A 25,286-nucleotide genomic window follows, 5' to 3' on the forward strand; every position below is an offset into this window, starting at 1 on the left:
CTCATCTCCTTCCTCCCATCCTGCCAGTGATGGTCCATCCAATCACAGCTAAGGACCCATTACATGTGTCTGTCTAGAAGGAATACACAAAGTTCAACTGCCAACTACACTCAATCATGTGACTAGAGACAGGCTGAAGGCACCAAATGCCTAAGGCAATTAAATGACAACTTTGTAAAATCTGATTTACCTTAAGTTATGAATTTAAATTGTGATTCCAGAGATACCAAACCATGGATGTTATTTTGGGATTGTCAGGGGTCACAGCTGTGCCCTCTAGCTTGCGTCCTCCTACTCCTGGCACTTACTTTGCAAGATAAACAAAATAAGGAGCACAGAGGGAAGAACAGAACACAGGTCGCCCTCCACTCATAAAGTCATGCAAACAACAATGACCTGGTCCACTTAGGCAATGTTTTATACTTTCTCAACAAGTGTACAACATGTTGCAATCCTTTACAACTATCTCCCCTTCCTTAAGAACCAGTGGGGTAGAGAGTACACCGCTAACACGCCAATTTTTAAAAAACCTCCATCCCTTCTAAGACAGTCGTGATTAATGGGCCACAAACAACAATATGTGTTGTGAAAAAAATGTGAAAAAGCAAGATGACCCCTCACGGGCGAACCACCAATGGGGAACCTGGTAGGTAAGAAACCAAGTGCTGTCAATTGAAAATTGATTGCATCCCTAGGGCACACTTGTATCTGGGGGTCATATGCCTCCACAATCCTAAAGAAACGAATCTTGACAATTTGTTTGAATTTCGAAGAGTAACGTTTTAATCCAATGCAATCATTAGAGAATGTTTCTCCACATACTAAACACGAATCATAATATCCATAATTATTTCATCCAGCTCCAATGCATTTCGGGCGTGGCCCTTCGTCTGTGAGCATCTAAAAAAAAAAAACATATATAAGCACCTGTGTGTGTTGTTCCTGATCTTTAAACAGACATATCAATTTAAATACAATCAAAATACATTCTAAAATGAAATCATACATAGTACGAACTGTGATAATACATGAATGATTTCAATATATCGGTCTCTCCACGGTACAAAGTGCTAAAACATACTATTAACTGGTTACCGTTAGTATGTGTAAGAGAAACGGCTTTACGACAAGTAAAACACAAGGTGTGGTGTTACGCTCTAAGGAGAAGCCCCAAGTTTGAATAAAACAATAGTTTTTGAACTGACCGGAGTTCTTAGGCAAAGGTGTCAGTTAAATCGCTGTGTTGTAGTCAAATATCGCTTGTTGTAACTGGGCGCTGAATGCGGCTCTTATTAAACGTAACCGGGTAAATGCGAGCATGTTCGGCGGTTGTTAGTAAAATTAAATTAAAGAGTGCTCGGTAACTTACGTTTGGAAAAGATGTTTGAAAAAAGAATAAAAGGTTACAAATACGTGCAGTTCCCTATCTTTTTGCATTACACTTTCTGTTTGTTGTTTGTTTTGCACTGTTTTCCACTGCACTTTAATTGCACCTACACATCTACGTTGTTTGGACACATTTATTTAAAGCTTCATGACTGCCGATGATGAGAACAGGGCTACACTGGTGAGTACCTACCAGGTTCCCCGTTGGTGGTTTGCCCGTGAGGAGTCATCTTGCTTTTTCACATTTCTTTCACAACACACATTGTTGTTTGAGGCCCATTAATCACGACTGTCTTAGAAGGGATGGAGGTTTATTTAAATTGGCGTGTTAACGGTGTACTCTCTACCCCTCTGGTTCTTAAGGAAGGGGAGATAGTTGTAAAGGATTGCAGCATGTTGTACACTTGTTGAGAAAGTATAAAACATTGCCTAAGTGGACCAGGTCATTGTTGTTTGCATGACTTACTTTGCAATCCCTGGCCTCAGAGGGGGCAGCTAGAGGTCACAGCTGCAACCCATAACTACCCCCAAATGATGTCCATGCACCAAACATGAACCAGTTATGTCTTCCCATATGGAAATTGTACTTAGAAAATGTAATAAGGTAACTCCAATGTTATCCTATGGGAGAGATAGGCCTTGTAGTAGTGAAACTCGAATTTTGAAAAACTTAAAGTATACGTCTAACTTTTTAAATACACTACACAGCACTGATATATGTATTAGAAAGGAAAGTTTGGGCATGGCAAAAGGGCTATTTTGTTAGGTCGACATGGCAGGTTAAACTGCACACCAAAGCTCTGCAATGGCAGGCAAGAGGCATGTTTAAAATTACTACTTAAGTGGGTGGCACAATCAGTGCTGCAGATCCACTCATGGAATTTAATCTAATGCCCTCAGCACATGTAGTGCCACTTTACAAGGAACCTATAAGTAAATTAAATATGTCAATTGAGTCTAAGCCAATTCTACTATGTTTTGAGGAGAGAGCAGAAGCACTTTAGCATTGGTTAGCAGTGGTAAAGTGCACAGAGTCCTAAAGCTAACAATAAAGAATTCAGAAAAAAGTAGAGGGCAAAGGCAAAAGGTTAAGAGATGACCCTGCAGAAAGGGCCAGGTCCAATATATAGTTGCAATATAATTTACTTAATAGTATGGAAAATCTGATCATACAATAACAAGCCGTACTGCAAATCTGAATGTGGATTAACAATTACTAAGAGAAGGGACAAATCAGAAAATGCATATTGGTGGTATGGTAATGGGTAAAGGCACAATGATGCTCCTCCTTTGAAATGTTTTTACTTGCATAATGGTGATAATTCTTGACATATTATGGGCACTCTTAAAATTCTGGTTCCCACACTTAGAGTGATGCTTGCAATATCATAAAATTGGCATTTCTTATAATTTGTATCACACTATTACTACTGCTGTCTGAAGCCTTAGTCTGTAAGACTAGTGTAACTGTTTGACAACTATCTATTCACACACTGATTATCCACTTTTCCACTCACACGTTCATCCATTCATCAATGTATGAACTCCCCCTGCATTTATCCATGCACTCAGTCACATACTCATTCATCCATTAATGCATCAATCATTAAATCATTACAACATTTATCTACTCATCTATCCGCACAACTTCCCACAAAAACTCACTCATTAATGATGAATGACTTTCATTTATTAAAAAGAAAGTCTTACTTCTCAGCTTTGCCAATGCTTGTTTAATATAGCACTTAGGGCCCAGTTTAGAGCTCAGCAGACTGGCATTAAGTTACGAATGTGACGATATCTCATCCACCTTACTACAAGTGCATCACATCCTAATACATTTTAAATAAGGTGGACAGGGTATCTATCATCTTTGTGATACAGTACCCATCTGACAACCTCCAAACCAGGCCCATACTGCTTAAAGGCTTTTTTAGGTGGCACGAGGGAGCAGCTGTGGGTTGTTACATCATGAAATAAGGTCTGCTGCACGGTACCATAAGCAGAGGGGTGCTCGACTGCATAGTTTTTACTTAGGAAGAGCAGGCAAAAAGCATTAGAGATTTTGAAACGTCACACACCTCCATAAGGAAAAAAAAGCCGCTTATTTATTATTTACATACTTTACTTTTTTACACGGTGCGTTCTAACATATAAACAACTTTAGCATGCTTCACGCAGAAAGCAGAAATGAAAGGAGATGGGAAGAATGAGCCTAGGACGGAAAAGCATATATAAGGAGGGCAGACGGGAGCGAGAAAGAGTTGCAAGCCTCAGCCTTCATCTCTAACTGATGGCACAGTAGTTCAGTGGCCGGGCCCACCAGGGTTTTCCCACACTGCTGCTGCTTTCTGACCCAAGGTCTGGTCACGTGCCCAACGACAGAAGCTTGAGATGAGACTCTCTGGTCTCTGCTAGCTCAGGTCTCCCTCGCCACCTTCACTATGTGGGCAAGGCATGATGCCAGACCATGGCGTCTTAGCTGCAGGCCTCTGCTTGAGTGCTGATTACATTTGTGGGGCTGGTAATTTGTTACCGAAGGGCGGCATGCTTTCATTGTATCTTGGTGAATCTGCGATGCAGGGTTTTTGTGGTCGGCAGGTTAAGTACTGAGACACACAGAGCTATAACTCAAGCGCCTCCCTCCAGCATGATACAGCTTTAGTGCTTACAGGTCCTTATGGTGATATGAGAAATGCACAATTTCTGCCTCGGTCTGTAGTCTGTAGTATACGAACAAACACATGCATGCATCTATTAAGGGATCAGCCTTTCAGCTTCTCCCTTACCGAAGTTGAATACTACATTTAGTGGTTAACCTGTCTTTTTGTAGCATTCGAAGACTATTTTATGCCAATTTTAGTATTCAATAGTGTTCTTTTTGGGAAGGCTAGTGCATGAAGACTACTGATATGGGAGTGGTACTTCTTGAATACTAACAGAATACTAAGCACATACTTATATGTAATCGCATAGTCTTCATTTACAATGCAGAACATTTGGTGAATACAAACAATTTGACTACTACTGGACTTTACCCAGACTACAATTAACATTCTATTCAAGCTACATGCTGAATGGTAGATCGGTGCCTTACTGATTATACAATGTTGATGCCTTATTTATTATACTATTGTGGTGTTTGTGTAGGGTAGTGTTTTAGGGTTTAGGGTAGTGCTGGGGGGTCGTGCAGGGTAGTGTTTAAGTGTGGGGACCAGACTGGGGTTCGGGGGAGGGTCGTGCTGGGGGTAATATTTAAGGGTTTAGGGTCGTTCTGTGGTGTTTGTGCAGCGTAGGATAGTGTATTAGGGTTTAGGGAAGTGCTGGGGTGGTCATGCAGGGTAGTGTTGGAGTGTGGGGACCGGACTGAGGGTCAGGGAGGGTCGTGCTGGGGGTAGTGTTTTAGGGTTTAGGGTAGTGTTGTGGTGTTTGTGTAGTGTAGGGTAGTGTTTAGGGTAGTGCTGGGGGTTCATGCAGGGTAGTGTTTGAGTGTGGGGACCGTACTGGGCATCGGGGGAGGGTCATGCTGGGGGTAGTGTTTTAGGGTTTAGGGTAGTGTTGTGGTGTTTGTGTAGTGTAGGGTAAAAGTCCACATTTGTAAAGTCCACATTTGTAAAGCGCACAATCACCCGTAAGGGTCTCTAGGCGCTGGGGGCCGTCGGGAAGATTAAGCGAGCTATTGCCCAGAGTCACATGGTGCTGGGCTAATCTGCCGCCGGAGCCGGGGATCGAACCGTGATCCCCAGATTCCAGCGTCAGTCGCCCTGGCCGTAGTGTTTTAGGGATTAGGATAGTGCTGGGGGGTCGCGCAGGGTAGTGTTTGAATGTGGGAACTGGACTGGGGGTCGGGCAGGGTCTTGCTGGGTGTAGTGCTTTAGGGTTTAGGGTAGTGTTGTGGTGTTTGTGAAGGATAGTGGTTTAGGGTAGTGCTCGGGGGTGGTGCAGGTTAGTATTTGAGTGTAGGGACCGGACTGGACATCAGGGAAGGTCGTGCTAGGGGTAGTGCTTTAGGGTAGTGTTGTGGTGTTTGTGTAGTGTAGGGTAGTGTTTTAGCGTTTAGGCTGGTGCTGGGGGTCGTGCAGGGTAGTGTTTGAGTGTGGGACCCGGAATGGGGGTCGGGGGTTGTTCGTGCTGGGGGTAGTGTTTTAGGGTTGTGTTGTGGTGTTTATGTAGTGTATGGTAGTGTTTTAGGGTTTAGGGTAGTGCTGGGGGGTCATGCAGGGGAGTATTTGAGTGTGGGTACCGGACTGGGGGTCGGGGAGGGTCATGCTGGGGTAGTGTTTCAGGGTTTAGGGTAGTGTTGTGGTGTTTGTGTAGTGTAGGGTAGTGTTTTAGGGTTTAGATTAGTGCTGGGGGGTCGTGCAGGGTAGTGTTTGAGTGTGGGGACCTTACTCGGGGTCGGGGGAAGGTCATGCTGGGGGTAGTGTTTTAGGGTTTAGGGTAGTGTTGTGGTGTTTGTGTAGTGTAGGGTAGTGGTTTATTGTAGTGCTTGGGGTTCATGCAGGGTAGTGTTTGAGTGTAGGGACCGGACTGGGGGTCGGGGATGGTTGTGCTAGGGTAATGTTTTCGGGTTTAGGGTAGTGTTGTGGTGTTTGTGTAGTGTAGGGTAGTGTTTTAGGGTTCAGGGTAGTGCTGAGGGGCCATGCTGGGTAGTGTTTTAGTGTGGGGACCAGACCGGGGTCGGGGAGGGTCATGCTAGGGGCAGTGTTTTAGGAGTTAGGGTAGTGGTGTGGTGTTTGTGTAGTGTAGGGTAGTGTTTTAGGGTTTAGGGTAGTGCTGGGAGGCCGTGCAGGGTAGTGTTTGAGTGTGGGGACCGGACTGGGGGTCAGGGAAAGGTCGTGCTGGGGGTAGTGTTTTAGGGTTTAGGGTTGTGTTTCACCATCTGGCTTTCCTCTCTCGTCATGGCGCATTAAGCACATCGCTCGCCACGCGTGCTTGTTTATGCTCTTTGCATGCCCTGGCATATGTGAACCTACACATGAAACTGCTGCTTACCTGTGTAATTGATGTACACCAACTAGATTATTGCATGTATGCAATGCAGCGACAAAGTAGTTATTCCTGCGGTCGAGCCTTTGTTTAAAGTAATTGTGTAAATAGAAAGCTACACTTTTGTGAAATAAATATAACACAATTCACTGTTCATCTGTCCGGTTCACTGAATTTTACATTGGTCAGCATTGTTTTTATGAATAAACCACATTTTATATATTATAGTGGCATGCTAGCGCAAGACAGCTGGGTAATACAAATGGACATTTACGTATGCTCATGTGATGTGAACTTTTAAATTAAACAAGCAATATGACCTGTCTCAATATGTTTAGATATTTGTAATTCTCCATTTAATTCTGGAATATCGATATACATTTTTCTTGACATTTCATGGTCAATTTCAATGTAAATATACATGTAGGTAGTGGTGGCAGACTTGCTCTTTTAGCCCCAAGCACAAATCCAGCATTGAAGAGCAAGCCCCGGGGACATGCTGTCAACCTAATGAACAGACTGAGTTAGATTCAAAAGGAATTCCTCCAATCAGCGATATCACGGGGCGGGTTAAGGATGCAGGTGACCCGGCTCGTCTTCCAATCATGAAGGGAAGTCAGTCTAATCATTTCAAAAGTTTTCAATCAGAAGTCCGCTTTCATTAACTCGTATGCTTTCATGGCTGACTGACTAATCCACTGCTTCAGCTCTCCTGATTTTTCGGTCAAAGCCTGCGTAGGCTGCGCATGAACAGTCTCGCTGGCGAGATCTTATGATCTTGAGGAGCTTTCACTAGCGGGCTTTAAGCCCCACCCCTCTTTCCCATTTGCCGGTGTCACCATTTATGCTAAACGGTGGCCAGCAATTGGGGAAGAGCATCCTCTGATGTACACTTTTCTTACTTTCTGCTGTCCCACTTGGACAGACTGCCCTGACTTTCTGCTGGCCTAAAAGGTTTGTTTTCTTTATGGGGCTAAACAGATGGCCCCAACAGATGGCCCCATGAAGAAGATAATAAACCTTTTACGCCAGAAGGAAAGCAGGCTGAGGCCGTCCAAGTGGGATGGAAGAAAAAGAGAAACATCTACTTGAGCGCTTGTTTATCCAGGTTACCTAGTACAAGTGTTTGAGGGTATAGGCCAATCCAGTTTACCTGTCACATCGTATTTTCTGGTCCATGTTAGCTTGCATCCCCTGTTTAATATATTTCTGTGCGTTCTTATTGGTCTCAGTTGCCCATTGTTGGACCTGTCTGCTTCTGAGAGTCCCCTCACCAATATGATTTCTTTTGTTCCTCTGAACCTCCCAAAATTTGCCGCTTTTTATTTGTCTACCAGGACCTTTTTGTGTGTTGTTTCATGGGGCTAGGTGTTCCTTGACACCCAGTTGCTCACAAGGTTTCTGGCACCTATGTACAAGGCGCCTGGCGAAACCTGCGGACATGAAAACTGAGGTTGGCAACCTGTGTGTGTTTAACCTTAAAATGGTGGACACATATTTCCCTCATGTGAGTGACTCCCATTGGAGCCTCCTTGAACCCTGACCTTTTGAGGTTTTGGCGCGCTTTCCTGACAGAATTTCATAACTTTCCTCAGGTACACAAAATGGCTGCTCCAGAGCCCCAGCACGGTGGCTCTGAGTGACCAAAAGACACCTCAAAAGTGCCATGCCATTGACACAGCCAGGGAAGGTTCTAGAACCTTCTGGCTCGTGCCAGTACCTCAGGGCACTGGCTATATAAAGCCCAGTCCCTGGCGGCCATTTTAGATGTAATTCAGATTCCAGACTTGACACCAGAGTGACACCTGCCCTGCTGACCCCTGAGGTGGCTGAGAGCACAGGCAGTAGAGTGGCAAGGGTTAATAGCCTGATTCCTGACTGGCGTTCCAGTCAGGCGTGTTCCAGTAACCTTGCGCCTACAGCGCCTGCCCAGCTAGTGCCTCATTGCCCCAAAAGATTGTGGCCAAGTTTATGTGCCTCCCCGCCCCCCCCCCCCCGGTGGCGAAATCGTGAAGAAAAGTCGAGTCGCGACCTTCCACAGTGCCCCCTTCGTGAATAGCGCCTATCGCGGGGGACTCGGACGTCTCCGAGCCCCACCGGCGTTGCGCGCTTCCTGGTTGTGCAGTGATCGAAGGTGAGGTGGTGCGCCGGGGCGGGGAGAGGCCGGCCTTCATTGGGCGGGATTAGCGTCCCTGCCCTTTCCCAGAGACCCGGGAAACTGTTGCCGTGGGCGGGACCAGCCCCCGTATGAGGAAGTCGGAGGGAGGTCCGTGAAGCCCCTGAGAACCCTGATGCTGGCGTAGGAAGTGCTGTGCCCCGACTGAATCGCTATTCGATTGCAGCTGTAGTGAGGTGGGTCGTTTCCCCTGGAGGGGTGCCGCGTTATCAAGGAACTGTGCACCGGCGTTGATTTGAGCGAGCGCTGAGACTGAGTGACCCCGCTGGCAGCCGTTCGTTCGTCTACTGACTTCGAACTGTGCTACCCTGGTGCCTGCGATATTGCCGTAGGCTCAAGTAAACCACACCGGCAAGCGGACATCCTTCCCCGGTGGCAGCGGAGGGCCAAATATCATATTTACCGTGTTTCCTTGTCTTTAGGTACACGCGCATGGGCCCCACGTGAACATAAAAGAGTCCCCAGTGCACCGTGAATCCAGAGAAGCCCGCATGCATTCCCCATGATTCCACAAGTACTGTTATCCTTTTCAAAGTGGGTTTATCTTGCAAATGTAAACTTCCTGATTTATTTAATTGGTGGCAGCGATACCAGAATGAAAATGTGGTAATGCATTTAAATGAACCAGGCTTTATTATTCCATGTATTGGTGATATATAAACCTGATATTCATTTTATTTATTGATAGAGCTATTCCTAATATTTATGCAACACCAGTGTTCCTGAAGTCCTATTTACTGTATTTATTCTCAACCTGAATCCCAGAGTGCTGTAACAAATGAAATGTGAATGTGCTTCCCCAATTGATCCCTATTTACAGCAGAGAACTTTTATATAAAGGAATCGTATTTTTTCTACAGCAGTGGTGTGGTGTCCTTCTTTTTGGTGTGACTGTGCAGGGGGTTATTATTGGGTCAGAGCCGGCTTAGCTCTACAGCCTTCACTGCCTTGACACTTGAGCCAAGCTACCCCCTTTGTGCTGGGCTTGCCCATCGCAGGTCCAACACCCATCAATGGCACTTCCAGGTTGCTACAGATTACCTGTTACAGGTTTTTCCTGGTCTGTTTACGTTCCATTCGCCCACCAACGGTTTCCCTGCCCATTCTTGCACTTACCTACGTCGAAACACAAACTTTGCCTTACTTCCAGTCTGAGTCCTCCCCTCTGGGGACCTTTCGGAAGCAGTAGTAACTTTGTAGTTGTACCGAAAATCAAGTTCTGACCTCTGAGGCTGGTACCTATACAGTGCACATGCGTACTATTTTACCATGTGAAAACTATAAATCCCAAGGAGTCAAGTGCAGTTCATTATGTCCTATAGACGTGCTGACGTCAGTCACTGCTGGGGAGCGAAGCAATCGTTCGGCTGTCTTGTGAATTCGCCCACTGTTCCGTGGGTAACAAGGTGGACAGCTTCTTATTTAGAACACTTAATTCTTTTCGAATAGTAGATAGTTAAATGCTGGATGTATAACTTATTAGCTGATTTTTAAAAATAAATATTTTTTTCTGCTAGTGTCATATTTCTGTCGATATGTCATGATATTCCTAAAGCAAAGTGTGCGATTTTCTACAATTCAAATCCTAAATGTAGACGTTAAAAGAGTTTCTAGTATCTTATGCGTTTGATATAGTGATCAACCAAAACCTCAAGCACTCAAAACCGCATTTCTACAGACGGTACTAGAGTCCTTGATTGTGAATGTGCATCCCGCTTCCATGTTAGCCAGTAAAATACCCCGTACAAAAATGGTCCCGCTACTCTAGTATCTGTTTTGTGTTATGGTATCCCATTTCAAGTTGGCTTTCGCGTGCACATGTGCAAATGTTTACCTCAGCCATCTATCTACATTTTATATAACATTAAGCATCTGAGAGATGTCGTTGCTGCAGCCACTACAATCCAAAACCGCCTATTTGAAGACCCGTCCACCAAAATGGGAGTGCTCATCATCGAGGCGTTCTATGGAGGTTCTCACAAGCTACTGGTGGATCTCCTCTTGGAAGAATTTGAAAACTCTGTTCTTTGCAGCCTGCCAGCCAAGAAGTGGCACAGGAGGGCACACACCTCTGCCTTGACTTTCATGCAGACCGTACCAGCCAGCGACCTGTATAGCATCCTGTATGCCAGGTCAGTGCTTAACCTAGCTGAGCTGGTCGCCTTATGACCTGACCTCGGCAAGCTCAAGAAGGTCCTCTACTTCCACAAGAACCAGCTGATGTACCCTGTGTGCAAGAGCCAGGAAAGGGACTTCCAGTATGGCTACAACCAAGTTCTTTCCTGCCTGGTGGCCGACATGGTGGTATTTAACTCGCTTTATAACATGGAGTCATTTCTGACCGGTATCTGTGGCTTTTTGAGGCTTATGCCTGATCATAGGCCGATGACCTGGAAGGACTGATCAGCCCAAGGTGCCTGGTCCTCCACTTCTCTGTAAGGTTCCCCGATGTTAGTAAGTTCCTCTTGCCACATTGCAAGCATATCCTTTTGGAGAGCAGGGCTGCAGTCAAAGGGGAACCTTTCCTGGCTCCGAGCTTGACTACTCCACAGCAGAACACCAATGCTGGGAATTTGATGGAAAATAATGTCCAAGATCAAGAAGGTGTACCTTTTCTCACACAACTGGAAAGACCACAAAACCCAGTGGCAACAGCCGACGAACTAGAGTTGTCCAATGTACCACAGAATGCAAAATCGGACCATAAATATGGTGAGCACTTTGAAACTCCCCATGGTAATAGTAGTGAAACTGACGAAGAGCAAAGACCACTACACATTGTCTGGCCTCACCGTTGGGAGTACGACAAAGACCCAGAAACTTTTTTCCAAGTTCTGCTTAAGCTTAAAGGCCTCTCCCTGCGATTCAATGTGTCTGTCCTTGGAGAAACCTATACAGATGTGCCAGATGTATTTCTGAAGGCCAGGGAGACGTTTGTCAATTCTGTGTTGCATTGAGGCTACCTTCCTAGCAAAGAGGACTATTTCCAAGCCCTGTGTATGGCTGAGTGATGTTGCTGTCTCAACAGCTAAGCATGAGTTCTTTGGCGTGGCAATGCTGGAGGCCACACATTGTGGTTGCTACCCACCGTGTCCCAAGACTCTGGTGTATTCAGAAATCTTTCCAGATTAATATCTGTATTCGACGCCTGAACAGCTGTTTAAGAGGCTTCAGAATTTCTGTGACAGGCCAGACATTGTGAGAAGCATCAATACAAGGGTGACATTTCTAAGTATTCAAGGGCATATCCCTATGCAGCAATTACAAGGCCCTACTTGAACCAGAATCAGTTGTTAGTTTATGACAGAGGGAGCAAAGGCTACTGGTTGTACTGCAGTTTTAGATTATAGAAAACATGATATCATAATTAGACACTACGTTATTACAATGCTATTATTTGCAAATAACTCTCAGCAGTCCTAACAGATGACTCCTATGAAAACAATGCATATTTTTTATGTTTGAGTTAACTTACCTCCTCTCCCCAAACCACTTTAAGACCTCAATTATGAGTCCTGTTGATGAGGAGATCAATGACAAAATGTGTCAATAAAGTGGAACAATGATGACTTATCATTGCCGGTGTAGAACTGTCTTAAACTAAATTACAACAGAGCACATTATACATTTCCTTCCATCACTCAAATCCCAAAAGAATACAGATTTATAAAGATCGGTCACATATAAGGCACTTCCAGATGCATCACTAAATATGTTAATTTCCTATTTTATCTTTCTTGTCCTTAAACATTTTTAAGATATAAGTGTATCTGACTTACAGATATCTTTAAAGTAACACTGAAATAATGATTTCTTTTTTAGCTTTGACTTGGAAGTGCTAACGAAGAGGGCATGCCCAAATCAAAATGTCTGTATTAGGATGTGATGCTTGTACCTTAATTCTTGAGTGAAACATATGATAAACGCCATAAGTGTTTACATTTTGTTTCGTACCCACTTCATGCCAAAGGTAGCTTTGTTCACTTTATCTACAATTTCAGTCATTTATATTTGGGACAAAATTATAATGTTGCTGTCATTGCCATATTAAGTGATCACACTGAATCAATGTCCTCTGATTTTGTAAGTACACTACCTAACAGGTGACTAAAGTTTGTACGATGTTAAAGATCGCGATTTTAGTTGGGATTTAAAACGCACCTTGCGGGAATCTATTAAGTTTCACTAAAACTCAAAATGTTTCCTATGAATTTGGCCATCCTAGTTAGCGGAAATTGTAATGCATTCCGGTGTGTTTTTTTTAAATACTTTGTAGATGAAGGCAGCTTTGGAGTTATTGTCACGTATGTGACATTGGGGGTGTTAAATGATTATATTTAAAGGAACTGGTAAGCTTATATGCGGTTACTGCAGCTACGTTTTTTAAAGTCTGTTTTAAAGTCTGTCTTCTCGTTTGCGACAATTCAAAACAGTTGCAATATTATTATACAGATTTTCAAATTTTAATTAAAGCAGCAACACAGATTGAATTTTAAATTTCACCTTGAAAATTATGACATGGCAGCCTCCATCGATTGCAATGCTCTCTTTCTTAGTGAAAGAACGGCAGTGTAACAAACTTCAATGCTTTGTCAGAAACTCGTAAGGAGTAAGTCCTGCAGTTGCTTGCACTCCGTCCCAAAAGGGGTGATGTAAAATGTTCGGCTACTATTGCTATTTCCGCGCAGGATGTACCATTCCAAAATGGTCACCGGATTGTGTTGTGATGGCAAGTCTGTCTTCTATTTCCATTGAGCGCGCTTCAACTAGCACGGAGAAGTTCAAAAATGAACTGTATATGGCTGAGATAGGAAAGCTGGGGGCGGAGTCGGACTCCTGGCCCTGCAGGTATTCACGAGTTCGACTTGACGCAGCATGGATACATAGGCTAAGAAAGCAGGATTTGATTCTTTTCCTTCATGTTATGTTGCGGTTTGATGACGTACAGAAGCACGCTTTTGCCTCAGTCCGAAAATAATTTAATACAGGTCAAGTTTGATGACAGCTGCTGTTCCAAGCCACTTTACATGTGCTGTAAATGTGGGTGTGTTCTGTCCGGTTGTCCAATATAAAGAAGGTTACTGTTTTTATTTTTTTACCCAAAGGTGATGACCATTCATTCTCGACCTATATTTTCACTTTTATCTTGCAAATATAAGTGTATGCTTTCCTGCATCCTTAGGTTGGCGGTTGAAAAACATGACAGGTTTTATAATGAAATGGACCACATATGCTGGCTCGGCTCCCGGATTCGGAATCTGGGAGAGCCAGAAAAAGCATGGGTAGGCTATTTAGATGAATGGAGTTGCTTAGCATCTCCCAGGTATCCTGGAGGGGTTTTGTGTGTGTGTGGGGTGGGGTGGGCTGCAAAGCTGCATACTCTACCTACTGCTGAGGTCATGCATATTAGTTTAAATTCTGCCTGTTTTGGGATTTGTACCTATGGAATCTCTTCTGCTTTCTGTGCAACATGATCCTTTCTCTCCACCTCACCCATCTCTCTCTCCATCCAACTCACCCATCTCTCTCTCCACCTCACCCAGATCTCTCTCCACCTCATCCATCTCTCTCTCCGCCTCACCTTCTTTTCACCTCACCATCCACTTTTTCTGCCTCACCCTTCTAGTTCTCCACATCTCTCTTTGCCTTGGCTTCTATTCTCTGTGACCCACACGCATCTTTCTCTCACTCACTCTTTCTGCTGCACTCTCTCCACCTCTCCATGCTCTGACTGTGCCTCCTCCCCATTCTTCTTCCTTTATCTAACCCAACATTTCTGCGCCCTCTTCTCGGTCTCTACCTCACCAGCCTCCTTCTCTGCACCTCCCCATCCTCTCTTCCTATTCTCCCTCTCTTTGCATCACCCTCCCTTCTCTCCTCACTCTTTTGTACCTATAACCCTTCCTTCTCTCTGCTTCACAATCTCCTTTGTCTATTAGTTTCAACCTTGACGCTCTCCACCTCACCCTCTTCTGTCAGTCTCGCCTTATAGGATAACGATTTTGTGTATGTGAAGGTAGCTTGCTTTCGTAAAATTGGCTGTGCTTGTGTGAATGTGTGAACTTGTATCCTGCAATCCTGCTGCCCTTTACCTGTTCTTCCTTGGTGCTCTTTAACATTTTGATTATCTGCAGCACCAAGTCCTGAAATATATACTTAATGTGCTCATGAGAATGCTGAAGTTCTACAATCACTTGGGAGCCATAGATGTTTTAACAAGCATTGGCATAGCCAATAGGTCTCGCCTTTGGGACCTTATAAGTGTTTAGTTATCCAACACAATATCCTTGGTGTAACAACATCAACTGTTGCATAGCTAAACACTTATAAAGTCCCAAAGGCGGGAGCGATTGGCTATACCAATGCTTGTTTAAATGGCTGCCGTGGGTAAGTGAAGACGCTGATCTGTTGAAGTGAATGGAGGACACCCTGTTGCATTTAGTTTTGGGCTAAGGAGTGACTGCTGGTGTTGTCAAGCGCTGCTGTTGAGAACTCGCAGGGTTCTGACCCGCTACGGCAGCCTTCCTGGAGGCCTGGCCCGGTCATGCTGTTCGGTGCCTTCATCATCAGATTGTTGAACTGGTGAGTATATTGTTGTCTTTTGATGTTAAGGCTTGCAGACATTTCTGTTTTTCTAGCTCTGTGCGCCAGTAGTAAACTTGGTTCAGGGTTTTGCTTTGTGCTTCGGGACTTGTAAAAAAAAAACAGGTCACTCACATAATAAAAAAGCTGGGCTGGGAAAAAAGTTCAGACGAGTAACCTCAGAAACCCAAGGTCTGCATATATTTAGTGCACAGCTCTTGTCGTTCGTATAGCTTCTTAGTGATGCCCATAAACGATGTCCTGTGCATGCACAGGTTGAAGTTTGTGAAAACATTAGAGGCGTAACCCGAGGCTTTTCATTCACCCATTGCGGACATGGAAATGAAAAGTAAGCTTTGGCAATTAGTTTGCCATCAAAAGGGCTCCTCTTTAGTAAGTTTAACCGTGCATGTGACCAATCAATCCACGTCTGCTTTTGCATGCTGGGACTTAAAGGCCCTTTGTCATCCTAACATTAAATGTAAAACGAAGTCCTCTAGAAAACTAAAGCCCGGAACTGGTTCATTGTCTTATGAAGGGTTGCTCCATTGGAAAGCAGTTGTAGTGCACTATCGATAGTACTTCTTCAAACAAAGCAGACTGTGGTTCTCCCACATGTGCAGTGGTATCCTTCCTTATCTCAATCTGCAATCAGAGTTAGAGTTTTAAACACAGAGACTGTGAGTCGTGCCTGCTCCACTACAACAGTCAAATGGTGCATTATAAATGTACATAACTGTATCAGGTCGCTTAAATGAAATACTTCCCGGTAAGATTGGTGTCAACAAAGATATTACAATGTTACTAAAGTTATATGTATTGCAGTCTACCGTTTTCATCCATTGGTCTATTATTGTCATTCACATTTTTGTTTCACCCACCACATCATGGGATGATGGATGAGCCACCTTCAAGGTGAGTGACAATATTTTTCCCTTTCACAAGGAGCAAACTAGCTCCCTGTGCCGGGGACTGTGATTTGTTTGATTGAGGTGCCAAGCAGTTTACCCTACAATACAGTTTGCAAAAACCATCTCAAAATGAGCATTGACAGCACCAACACCCAGGGTCGGATCCCCATCTTTTGATTCTAGGCTCATCACTTAATAGCTGGATATCAGGTAATGCTTCAGATACTTATGCAGGAAAGTTGCGATGATAGGATGAGCTGTCTGGTCTTAGTTGCCTACTAAAACCTTGCTTTGCATGACTACCTCTCTTTTTTTGCCTGCCCCGTGTGCAGTGGCACAGAGTGGGTCACCGATAATGTGTGCTTAGATGGCCACTGTTGTCCAACATTAAAAGCCAAATTTAACACATTTTATGTGGAGCACTCCTGCCAATATAAACCTATAAAGTAACTCCAGATCTTTGAAATCTTCTGAACTTTTGTGAAGTGCACGAAATTTGGCAAATTTTGAAAAAACTTCACAATAGTTCAGAGGAAAACTATGTAATGCTGAACACCCCTGAAAAGAATTGATTTGGTTATGACATGATGTTTGCTGGATTATATTTTGATTTGATGCAGAGCAAAACATAACCCCCAGTCATAACCAATTTGTAAAACTTGCAGATTGAGAAAATCATGGGCTGCATTTTATTTTATTTAAAGGTTGAAAATGCTCTGTTACTCTAAGTCTGCATTTTTCTTAAGTCTATACCGTTGGTTTTAGGAAAAGGGTAGCTCTAAACTGCACTCCGTGGCTTTAGAGGATAGTAGAAGGCTCCAAATATCGTAAAATATTCTATTCGGAAATCAGTGATGCTTGCTAATTACAACGAATACTGTGACAGCGCTACATAAAAGTATATATTTAGTGACAAGTTGGCTTAGTGAATGTAATCATATTTTTTTTTTTTTACTTTTCATTTGCATCTTTTGGCACGCACCGTACTCCGAGGTGCAGCACCGGCGTCCACGCACTGAGCTAATGTCATCGAAGACGGGGATGGCAGGGTCCAGGGCTGCGGCAGTCACTGTGACCAAACTGCTCCTGTGTCTGGACTGTCTGCAGCCCGGAGTACAGTGCGGGACAGGCAGGTTACACCCTGGAGAGACGCAGCCAGCACTGACACCACAGACACAGGTGAGGAGGAGCGCTGGCCGCTGCGTGAACCTCCTCAGTGTAACCCCCACTGCACAACCGCCCCTGCACAACCCACCTGCACAACCCCCCTGCCAAACCCCCCACGAGCCCCCCCTGTAAAACCCCTCCTGCATGACCCCCCTGAGCGACCCCCCTGCGTGACCCCCCTGCACAACCCCCCTCACGTGACCCACCCCCACTTGACCCCCCACTTGACCCTTCCCCACGTGACCCCCTCAGTGACCACTCACATGTGATCCCCTGCACAAACCCTCCTGCGTGACCCCCCTGCGCGAACCCCCTGCACAATCCCCCAAGCGCGACATCCCCCAAGCGCGAAACCACCCTGCGCGACCCCTCCTGCGCCACACCACCCCCTTTGCGCCCCCCCCGCATGCCCCCTCTGCACGACACCCCCTACGTGATCCCCCCTGAGCGACCCCCCCGAAACCCTCCCCCTTTACAATCATTGCGGTTAGTATTGAGATATTGCTTACAAAGAATACCACTAGTCTTCAAACAGTGGTCACAATCAATGAGACTTGCCTTCATTTTGCTCTTGAAATAGCACAAGAGCTGCAAATAAACCCTAACAGAATACTACTAAGCTTCAAATACTAATCTTCAGGAATACTACAAGTCTTCTTTTGGCAATCAATTGAACTGTTCATTATGTATTTGAATGGTAGTTGAGTAGAACTAGTATTCCCTCATTTGCATATTTCGGCTTGTGGGCCTACTACTTAGTCTTTATGCATACTAAATAAATACTATATTTTAATAGTAAATGAATAGTACATGAATACCGCTTTAATCACTGGAATCACACTAAGGGAAGATCTTCAGTTTTGGTGAGCTGTGTCTACATGAAAGATGCACTTGCCTTTTGTCATCAAAGAATGAAGTCCGTGCAATGGGTCGTAAATAGTACCAAATGCTGTCCATTACCGCTGAAGCAACAGCTTCTCTCTGAATACTGCAACAAGTATGAAGCTCAGCAAGGCACCTTCTACTCTGCTTAGAAGAATGATTGCTCTGATGAAAAGACAGTGTTCAGTCAAGCTCTTCCCTCGTCAAGGAGTTAGATAAGAAACTTGTCCAAAGAATGAGAGTAACTCTACAGCACATGCGCAGTTGCTCTTCGTGGCCTTTGCACACCTGTTACTCCACTAATTTTTTTAATTTCAAAAAGAAGTTTATTGAAAGAATTCGAAATAACAAAAATAACAATACAATGGACAGTGAAACAACAAACAATCTCATAAGTTAACTAAAATTTAAGAAACCAAATAATTGGATATATGATTCATTTTAACAAAACTTGAGAGAAGAAATAACAAAGGTATGCATGTTGATCGGTGCAGATAAAAGAAGACTTCAGTTCATGTAAAAATCAAAATAGAGAATTCAAATAATCAGTTAAAAATAACAACATGAAAAGTCAAGGAGATTTAGAAACTTTTTGTTGTATTGGGTTGGGGAGAAAGATCGTCTGGCACCTGCATCAATGAACAATGTGATAGGTAACCATTAATTCAAACGTTTCGTTGCCATATTTATGGGGTGCACAAAAGTTGTGCCTAAACTTGTTTATAACATATAGCGCACCACCAAGCTTGATAAGATAACTTGGTGAAATCTTTCTAATTTTTAGTTATTTGTTGAAAGGCAACTGCTAATAATATGTCTATTATCTTTGTGTTAAATTCACAGTCTGTCCAGATAGAAGATAAGCTTCCCAAAAACACATGAGAAATAGAGAAAGGGCGGCTGGAATGAAAAATTTTATTAATTTGAGATCAAACTTTTCCCCCAAAATTATGAACAGGTGGGCATGTAAAAAGTAAGTGATACAAATCTGCACGTGGGGAGGAGCAAGTCCAACAGGCATCAGAAAGCTCAGTGTGTCTTGTGTTTAAAGTTACCAGGGATATCAAAAGTCTATTATATATAAAGAAAAGTGTCAGTGTGGTGTTCGCTGCTCTAGAGGATTTCCTAATTTTAATCCATATTTTATTCCATGACTCTGCGGGCCAGCAAACCTCCAGATCTTTTTCCCAAGAAAGCGCTGCTTTATTTTTTTCTCGCACAATACATGAACTGTGTAAATAATTCTAAATAGCGGAGGCTTTGGGGTCAGCACACAGGAGAGTATGTAGTTTGTTAGCAAAAGTGGGGGTGGGATCAGTGGAAGGGGTTGGGAGTATTTATTGGGCATGAGCGTCTAAAATGGCTTGCTTCAGAAGGAAATATTTAGGTTGACAGGAGGAAGGAAAATCAAAGAGTTTACTAGCTTGCAAGAAGGACGATAATCTCGTTCTGTACATATAATTGATGTATCCAAATGAAACCTCGTAGCCTCCAGAATTTCCAATATAAAGGTTTACCACGAATCAATATCATGTTGTAGTGCCATACCGTGGATGCAGAGAAAGAAGTACAATCCATGGGTTCTGACGCCGAATAAGGTTTCAACATTTTTGACGTGTGCTTAAGTACTGGGTTAGATAAAGATGGTGATTGACGTGAAAACGATAAATATTCTTGGAATGAGAAAGGAGATATAAAAGATTGCTGGAGTTCAGCCCAAAGAGGGTAATCTGTGTGGACTTTGAAGAGCCATCTCAACGCTTGACGGAGTAAAAAGGATTTATGGTATGTGGGGAAATCAGGGAAATTAACACCACCCTCTGATTTTGGACGAGTCAGTTTTGATAAAGACATACGTATTTTTTGGTTACTCCATACAAAAGATGACAATAAAGAATTGATTATCTTAAAAAAATTCAAGGTAATAGATATTGGAATATTGGAAATTGCATATAAAATTATGGGAGAAAGCATCAACTTTATGGTATCTAAACGACCCTACCAAGATAAGTATAGAGGGTGCCACCTAGTAGTTAAAGAGGACATTCTCTGTATACACTACTCCATATAACATGACACTGTGCCTGAAATGGAGGAAGTAGGGAGTAAACTGCAAATCTAAATATTATAAGTGTTTGGGGCTCCATGTGAAGCTTGAGATAGCGAAATCAGCTTTGAAAGTATATTTTGTTAAAGGTAAGATTTTACGTTTATCTTTATTCAGTTTATATCCAGAAACAGCTGCAAAAGATTCAACTTCTTGGAGGAAAGCCAGGAGAGATGTCTGAGATTGTGAGATAGATAATAACATATCATCAGTGTAAGCCTCCAATTTGATTTGAGTATCTTTAAAATCAAATCCATGTGTGTCTATGTTCTGATGAATCCTTGATAAAAAAGGTTCTACAGCTAAATTGAAAAGGAATGGGGATAATCGACATCCCTGTCGGACACCTCTACCTAAATTAAAACAAGAAGACGTGCTCCCATTTGCACTGACTGCCGCTCGTGGGTTAGAGTACAAAATTGATATGTTAAAGAGAAAATTCTAGGACCAAAGCAAAACTATTTGAGTGTGTGAAAAATATATGGCCATTCTACTCTATCAAATGCTTTCTTTGCGTCTAAGGCTATTGCTGCCAGGGAATGCGAAACATGGGAAGATTTGGATGAGATGTAAAAAAATAAGCAAGTATTATCTGAAGTAAGGCAACCTTTAACAAAACCAGATTGTTCCATTCCTAATAAATCAGGTAAATAGGATTCCAGGCTCATGGCCAGGACCTTTAAAAAATGGTATTGTCAATATTGACCAGGGAAATGGGCAGATCATTTTTACAATATCTTAAGTCTTTCCCCTCCTTAGGAATGAGACAGATTAGGACATCCAAAAAGGAGGCAAGTGATTTGCCTAAGCACAAAAATGAGTCTAGAAGGTTATGAAATTTGAGAAGGTTGTGAAGAACTCAACAGTGAAACCGTCTGGTTCTGGGCTTTGTCTTTCTTAAGTGTCTGCAATGCAACGATGAGCTCCTTTTGTGAAAGATCGGATTCCAAGAGTGTAAAATCTGGCCGAGTGTCAAAAGGTTGCTCAATATGAGATAAAAATTGAGAGATATGGTGCTCCAAGGGGGAATGTTCTGATGTGTATAATGTCTTATAGAACTGGAGAAATTCATTTATCCATAATGGACTCTATGTTAAGTTTATTTTGTTTAACCTTCAACTAATTTGCTAGGACTGTTCCTGCTTTATTCTGACCTCCATAGAATTTCGTACTTGACTTTAATAAAAAAGGTAAAGCATTGTTTGTTGACTCCTTATTAAACTGAAATTAGATTTTTATAAGTTCTGATAGACAGTCTTTTGACTTGGAAGTATAGTAAGAATGCTCCAAACTCTTTATCTCATTTAGGAGGGCTGTAGTGAGCTCTTTAGATTTTCTACTTTTTTTTTAAACATAGCCGCCAATAACAAAGTCTCTAGCTGCTGCATTGAAAGCATCCCACACCACGCGAAAGGGCAAAGTTTAAGATTGATTAAAGGAAAAGTATTCATTAAGAAAGGAAACAAAAGAGGAAGTGGAGGTTGGATCCAAAAGAAGAGCATTGTTAAAACGCCATTTCGGAAGGTATGTTAGGTTTTTGTATAACATCTAACTGAATGATATTGGGAGCATGATCAGAAATTAGAATAGATCCAATGTCCACCACCATTAGTCACTGAGAAATATTGTGAGATACAAAAAAATTATCTATTTGTGATTGGGTATGATGAGCCGGTGAGTAATAAGTGTACTCTGTTAAGGTTAGGTTACCATGTCTCCAAGCATCTATAAATTTGTATTGTTTAAAAGTTTGTATGAAAAATGTGTGTGCTTAATGAAGGACAATGGGGGTCTCTGAATTACAGTCTAAGAAAGGATCAAAAACTTGATCGCAATCACCTGTAAGAATAAAGTTGTCATCGACACCCAATAAGTGGAATCTCCAGCGGTAAGTGCATAAATATTGAGTAAAGATATCGGAGCATTTCCCAACATCAATTTGGTCAATCATCTACCATTTTCATCAGAATACTGAGATAACAATTTAATAGGAAGTGATTTATGACAAACAGTTAAGACTCCATTAGATTTGCCATCTCCTGGTGAATAAAATACCTCCCATACTCAATCCCTCCTTAGCTTTAATGATTCTTCTGCTGTTAAGTGAGATTCTTGCTAACATGCTATATCTGACCCAATTTAGATAAATGAGTTAACACCCTTTGCCTTTTAATAGGCGAATGTAAATTGCTGACATTCCATGAGATAAGTTTTAAAAACATAAGATTAACATGAAAGTAGATAAAAAGCACCAATCAAAGCAAGTCATCAAACAGTGAAGAGCATACCAAAGATAAACCAACCATGCACAAAGTGGATCAAACAGACTAAAAAAAAGAGAGAAAAGAATACGAATACAAATAAGAATACATCATTAGAAGGCTGAGAGGATTACATAGAAGAATAGGCGTAAAGACGATCAAAGAGTAGAATAGACAATTGGATGGTAGATTACAGGAAGCAGTATAGTGAAAGAGGATAACAAAGGAATTTGTAAACAAATGAAAGATAGGGAGAGTTGTGATGAAAAGAAATCTACATAAAAATGAAAAGAACAAAAGAGAGAAAGAAACACATACCTACAAGTAATCCAAAACACATGAAGGGTGGGGGGCGAGGCCACATGGAACTATGACACGTCCAGACTTCAAGATGGAAGGTGAGGGAAACCGTGGGACAAATGACGGGTACAAAAAATGGATCATACAATACGTGAACGAACCCTGTGAGGAAAGAAAAAGAAGGTTAATAGTATGTAGTGTAACTTAATATCCAGCAACAAAGAATTATAACCAAAGGTACATTTCTTGTTAAGTTAACAATTAATGAAATCTGTCATATAATGGGATTAACCACTTATTTTCCCAATGGAGAAGTGTGTAGTGAAGAGGTCCACGCAGGAAGGTTGTAAATAAGATGATTTATTCACGAAGATAACAGGTAGAATAGTTCAGAACAACAAGTAGTTAAGTTGTGAAGGGGAGCCTCACCAGGAGTACCCTGTATGCTGCTCAGCCCATGAACAATTGTCACTTCACCTCTCAGTGTTCCAATATTCCAAGGCTCATCAAGACTCCAACATTCTATTGAGTCAGAGCACAGGCACTGGCTGAGCAGGGGTGGTAAAATACATTACATAACAAACGCAACATACTACAAAGTGCCCATAGTTTCCGCACTCTGTGAATTAAGAAAGCTTTTAAGTATTACAGGATCTTTATATGTGGTAGTCTTGTTATTGAAAGTCACTTTAAAAAGGCACAGGTGAAAAAGTCCATACCGCATCCCCATGGATCGAAGAGCTGGTCTCATCACTAGAAACTCTTTATGTCTATCAGCATAATCCTGTGAGAAAAACAAAGAGCTACCTGACCATATAATATGATTGATTGATCTTTTAGCAGGTCTGTGTATCCTAGAAAGTAGGTGATGACTCCTCTTGGCTTTCTCACATTGGGAGAGGGTGCAGCAGATGCAGGACCTAATCTGTGTGCTTGTTGTATATTAAGTATGGTGCCTTCGGGCAGACGAAGAATTTTTGGAAGAAAGGATTTTTTCACACTTTTACTGGGCACTTTGTTAGCACCTGGGGGTGCGCTAGGTGTTGGTAAAGAGGTGCCTTTTGGTAATGACAATTTTGTATCCTTCATTGTGTTGGAGAGTAGGCTAAGGCTTGCGCACGTTACACAAATGTGCCTTGAGGGTATCTCCTGAGAACTGTCTTTAGTTACGTTGCTCATCCACCAAGCGATGAGTGAGAATATACGCATATTCCTTCAAAGAAGGGAGCTAGTCAACTTGCACTGACTTTGATGTGTGAAAGGTCACTCTAGAATTCTGGGTGTCAAGTGCACAGGATAAGTTAAGTCAGACTCTCACACAATATGTAAGTGTTTTTGTAAGGGAGCAGGAGATTTCCAGGGTGTCAATACCCTTATAAGGCAACTTTCAACAGTAGCTCAGAGATGACAACAGTATTACCAAACCTCAATTAGTGTCTATAGAGCACTTCATGGTAAAAAGTGAAAAACTATTGATGTGAATTTAAGGTAATAATTAGAAAAAAGCAGCTTATTTCACCCTCTTCCAAATTTTAAAGTGGTATCAAATTCAAATTCAAATTCAAAAAGCTTTATTCGATATCCAAAGTAAATTCATAAAAGCATACAAGTTAAAAAAGAACATACAACCAGAAAGTGCCAAGTAAGTACAAGACGTTAAAATCATTGTTATTACTATCGGAGCAATTCCAAAATAATAAATCAGGTTGTTAAAAATTCTAAAATACTGATATGTACAAAAATAGACGTCTTTACATAGAGTTTCTAAACTTAACCTGTAATTTCAAAAAGCTAGATATAGCGTGTGCCACAGTGTTGTTTTCTAACTGTTGCAGTCTAACATAGGCTATTCTGCATGAGCTTTGGCCCCACGCTTTGAGGATAGGTTTCAGGATAATCCTCCGTAGAACAATGTAAAATGTACAGAATAAAATACAGTGTAAGTTCGATTGGGGAGATAAGTCATCACAAGGGCAAGTGGGCAATTCCCTCGACCAGTTGGAAAGGTTGGAAAGGTGATTATACGAAAAAAAGTTCCAAACCTGAACCGTGACAGTAGCATTCTCGAATAGGAGGTTAGATCACTTACAAGGTACAATTGGGGCCCTAGATTAGTGGTAATTTCCTGGAGGGCCAAGACTGAGTTTTTAAGTTTTTCTATGGACCATCTTTTGTTAACTAGATGATCCATGGCCAGTTGTTTCAGTGATTTCCTGGCAATCACTTCCATACTGGACGGTCTCGAAAAAAACTCAGGATGGCCAAGCTCGGTATCATCAAAGTTTTCACATAAGACAGCTACTTAATGTTCCTAACACCGTCAAGAGTGAGACAGTCAGGGATTAGTTTACGATTAACAGCTGTCTCCGGGGTGACCCACACCTTATGCCATAAGAGGATAGGCGCAATCTTTATGGCGTCAGAAATGAAGGGTAGACCCAGTTCGATGTGAGTAAGGTAGTTTGCAGAGGATTTAGGAACCCCCAGCAAATATCTGAGGTATTGATTTTCAATTAATTGAATAG

General features: G+C 42.5%; 1 long non-coding RNA gene and 1 pseudogene across 1 annotated transcript; one reads left to right on the forward strand and one right to left on the reverse strand.

Moving 5' to 3' along the window:
- Nucleotides 1–768: 768 nt before the first annotated feature.
- On the reverse strand, nt 769–13,189 carry LOC144827212 (uncharacterized). Its single transcript, XR_013610081.1, has 3 exons — nt 13,055–13,189; nt 12,027–12,066; nt 769–900 (listed from the first exon to the last, which is right to left on the reverse strand). It is a non-coding gene; the product is annotated as an uncharacterized LOC144827212 (long non-coding RNA).
- Nucleotides 10,490–11,855, forward strand: LOC144827211 (tRNA-queuosine alpha-mannosyltransferase pseudogene; annotated as a pseudogene).
- Nucleotides 13,190–25,286: the final 12,097 nt, after the last annotated feature.

Source organism: Lissotriton helveticus, chromosome 4_1 (assembly GCF_964261635.1).
Source record: "Lissotriton helveticus chromosome 4_1, aLisHel1.1, whole genome shotgun sequence".
In the NCBI taxonomy this organism is placed as follows: domain Eukaryota; kingdom Metazoa; phylum Chordata; class Amphibia; order Caudata; family Salamandridae; genus Lissotriton; species Lissotriton helveticus.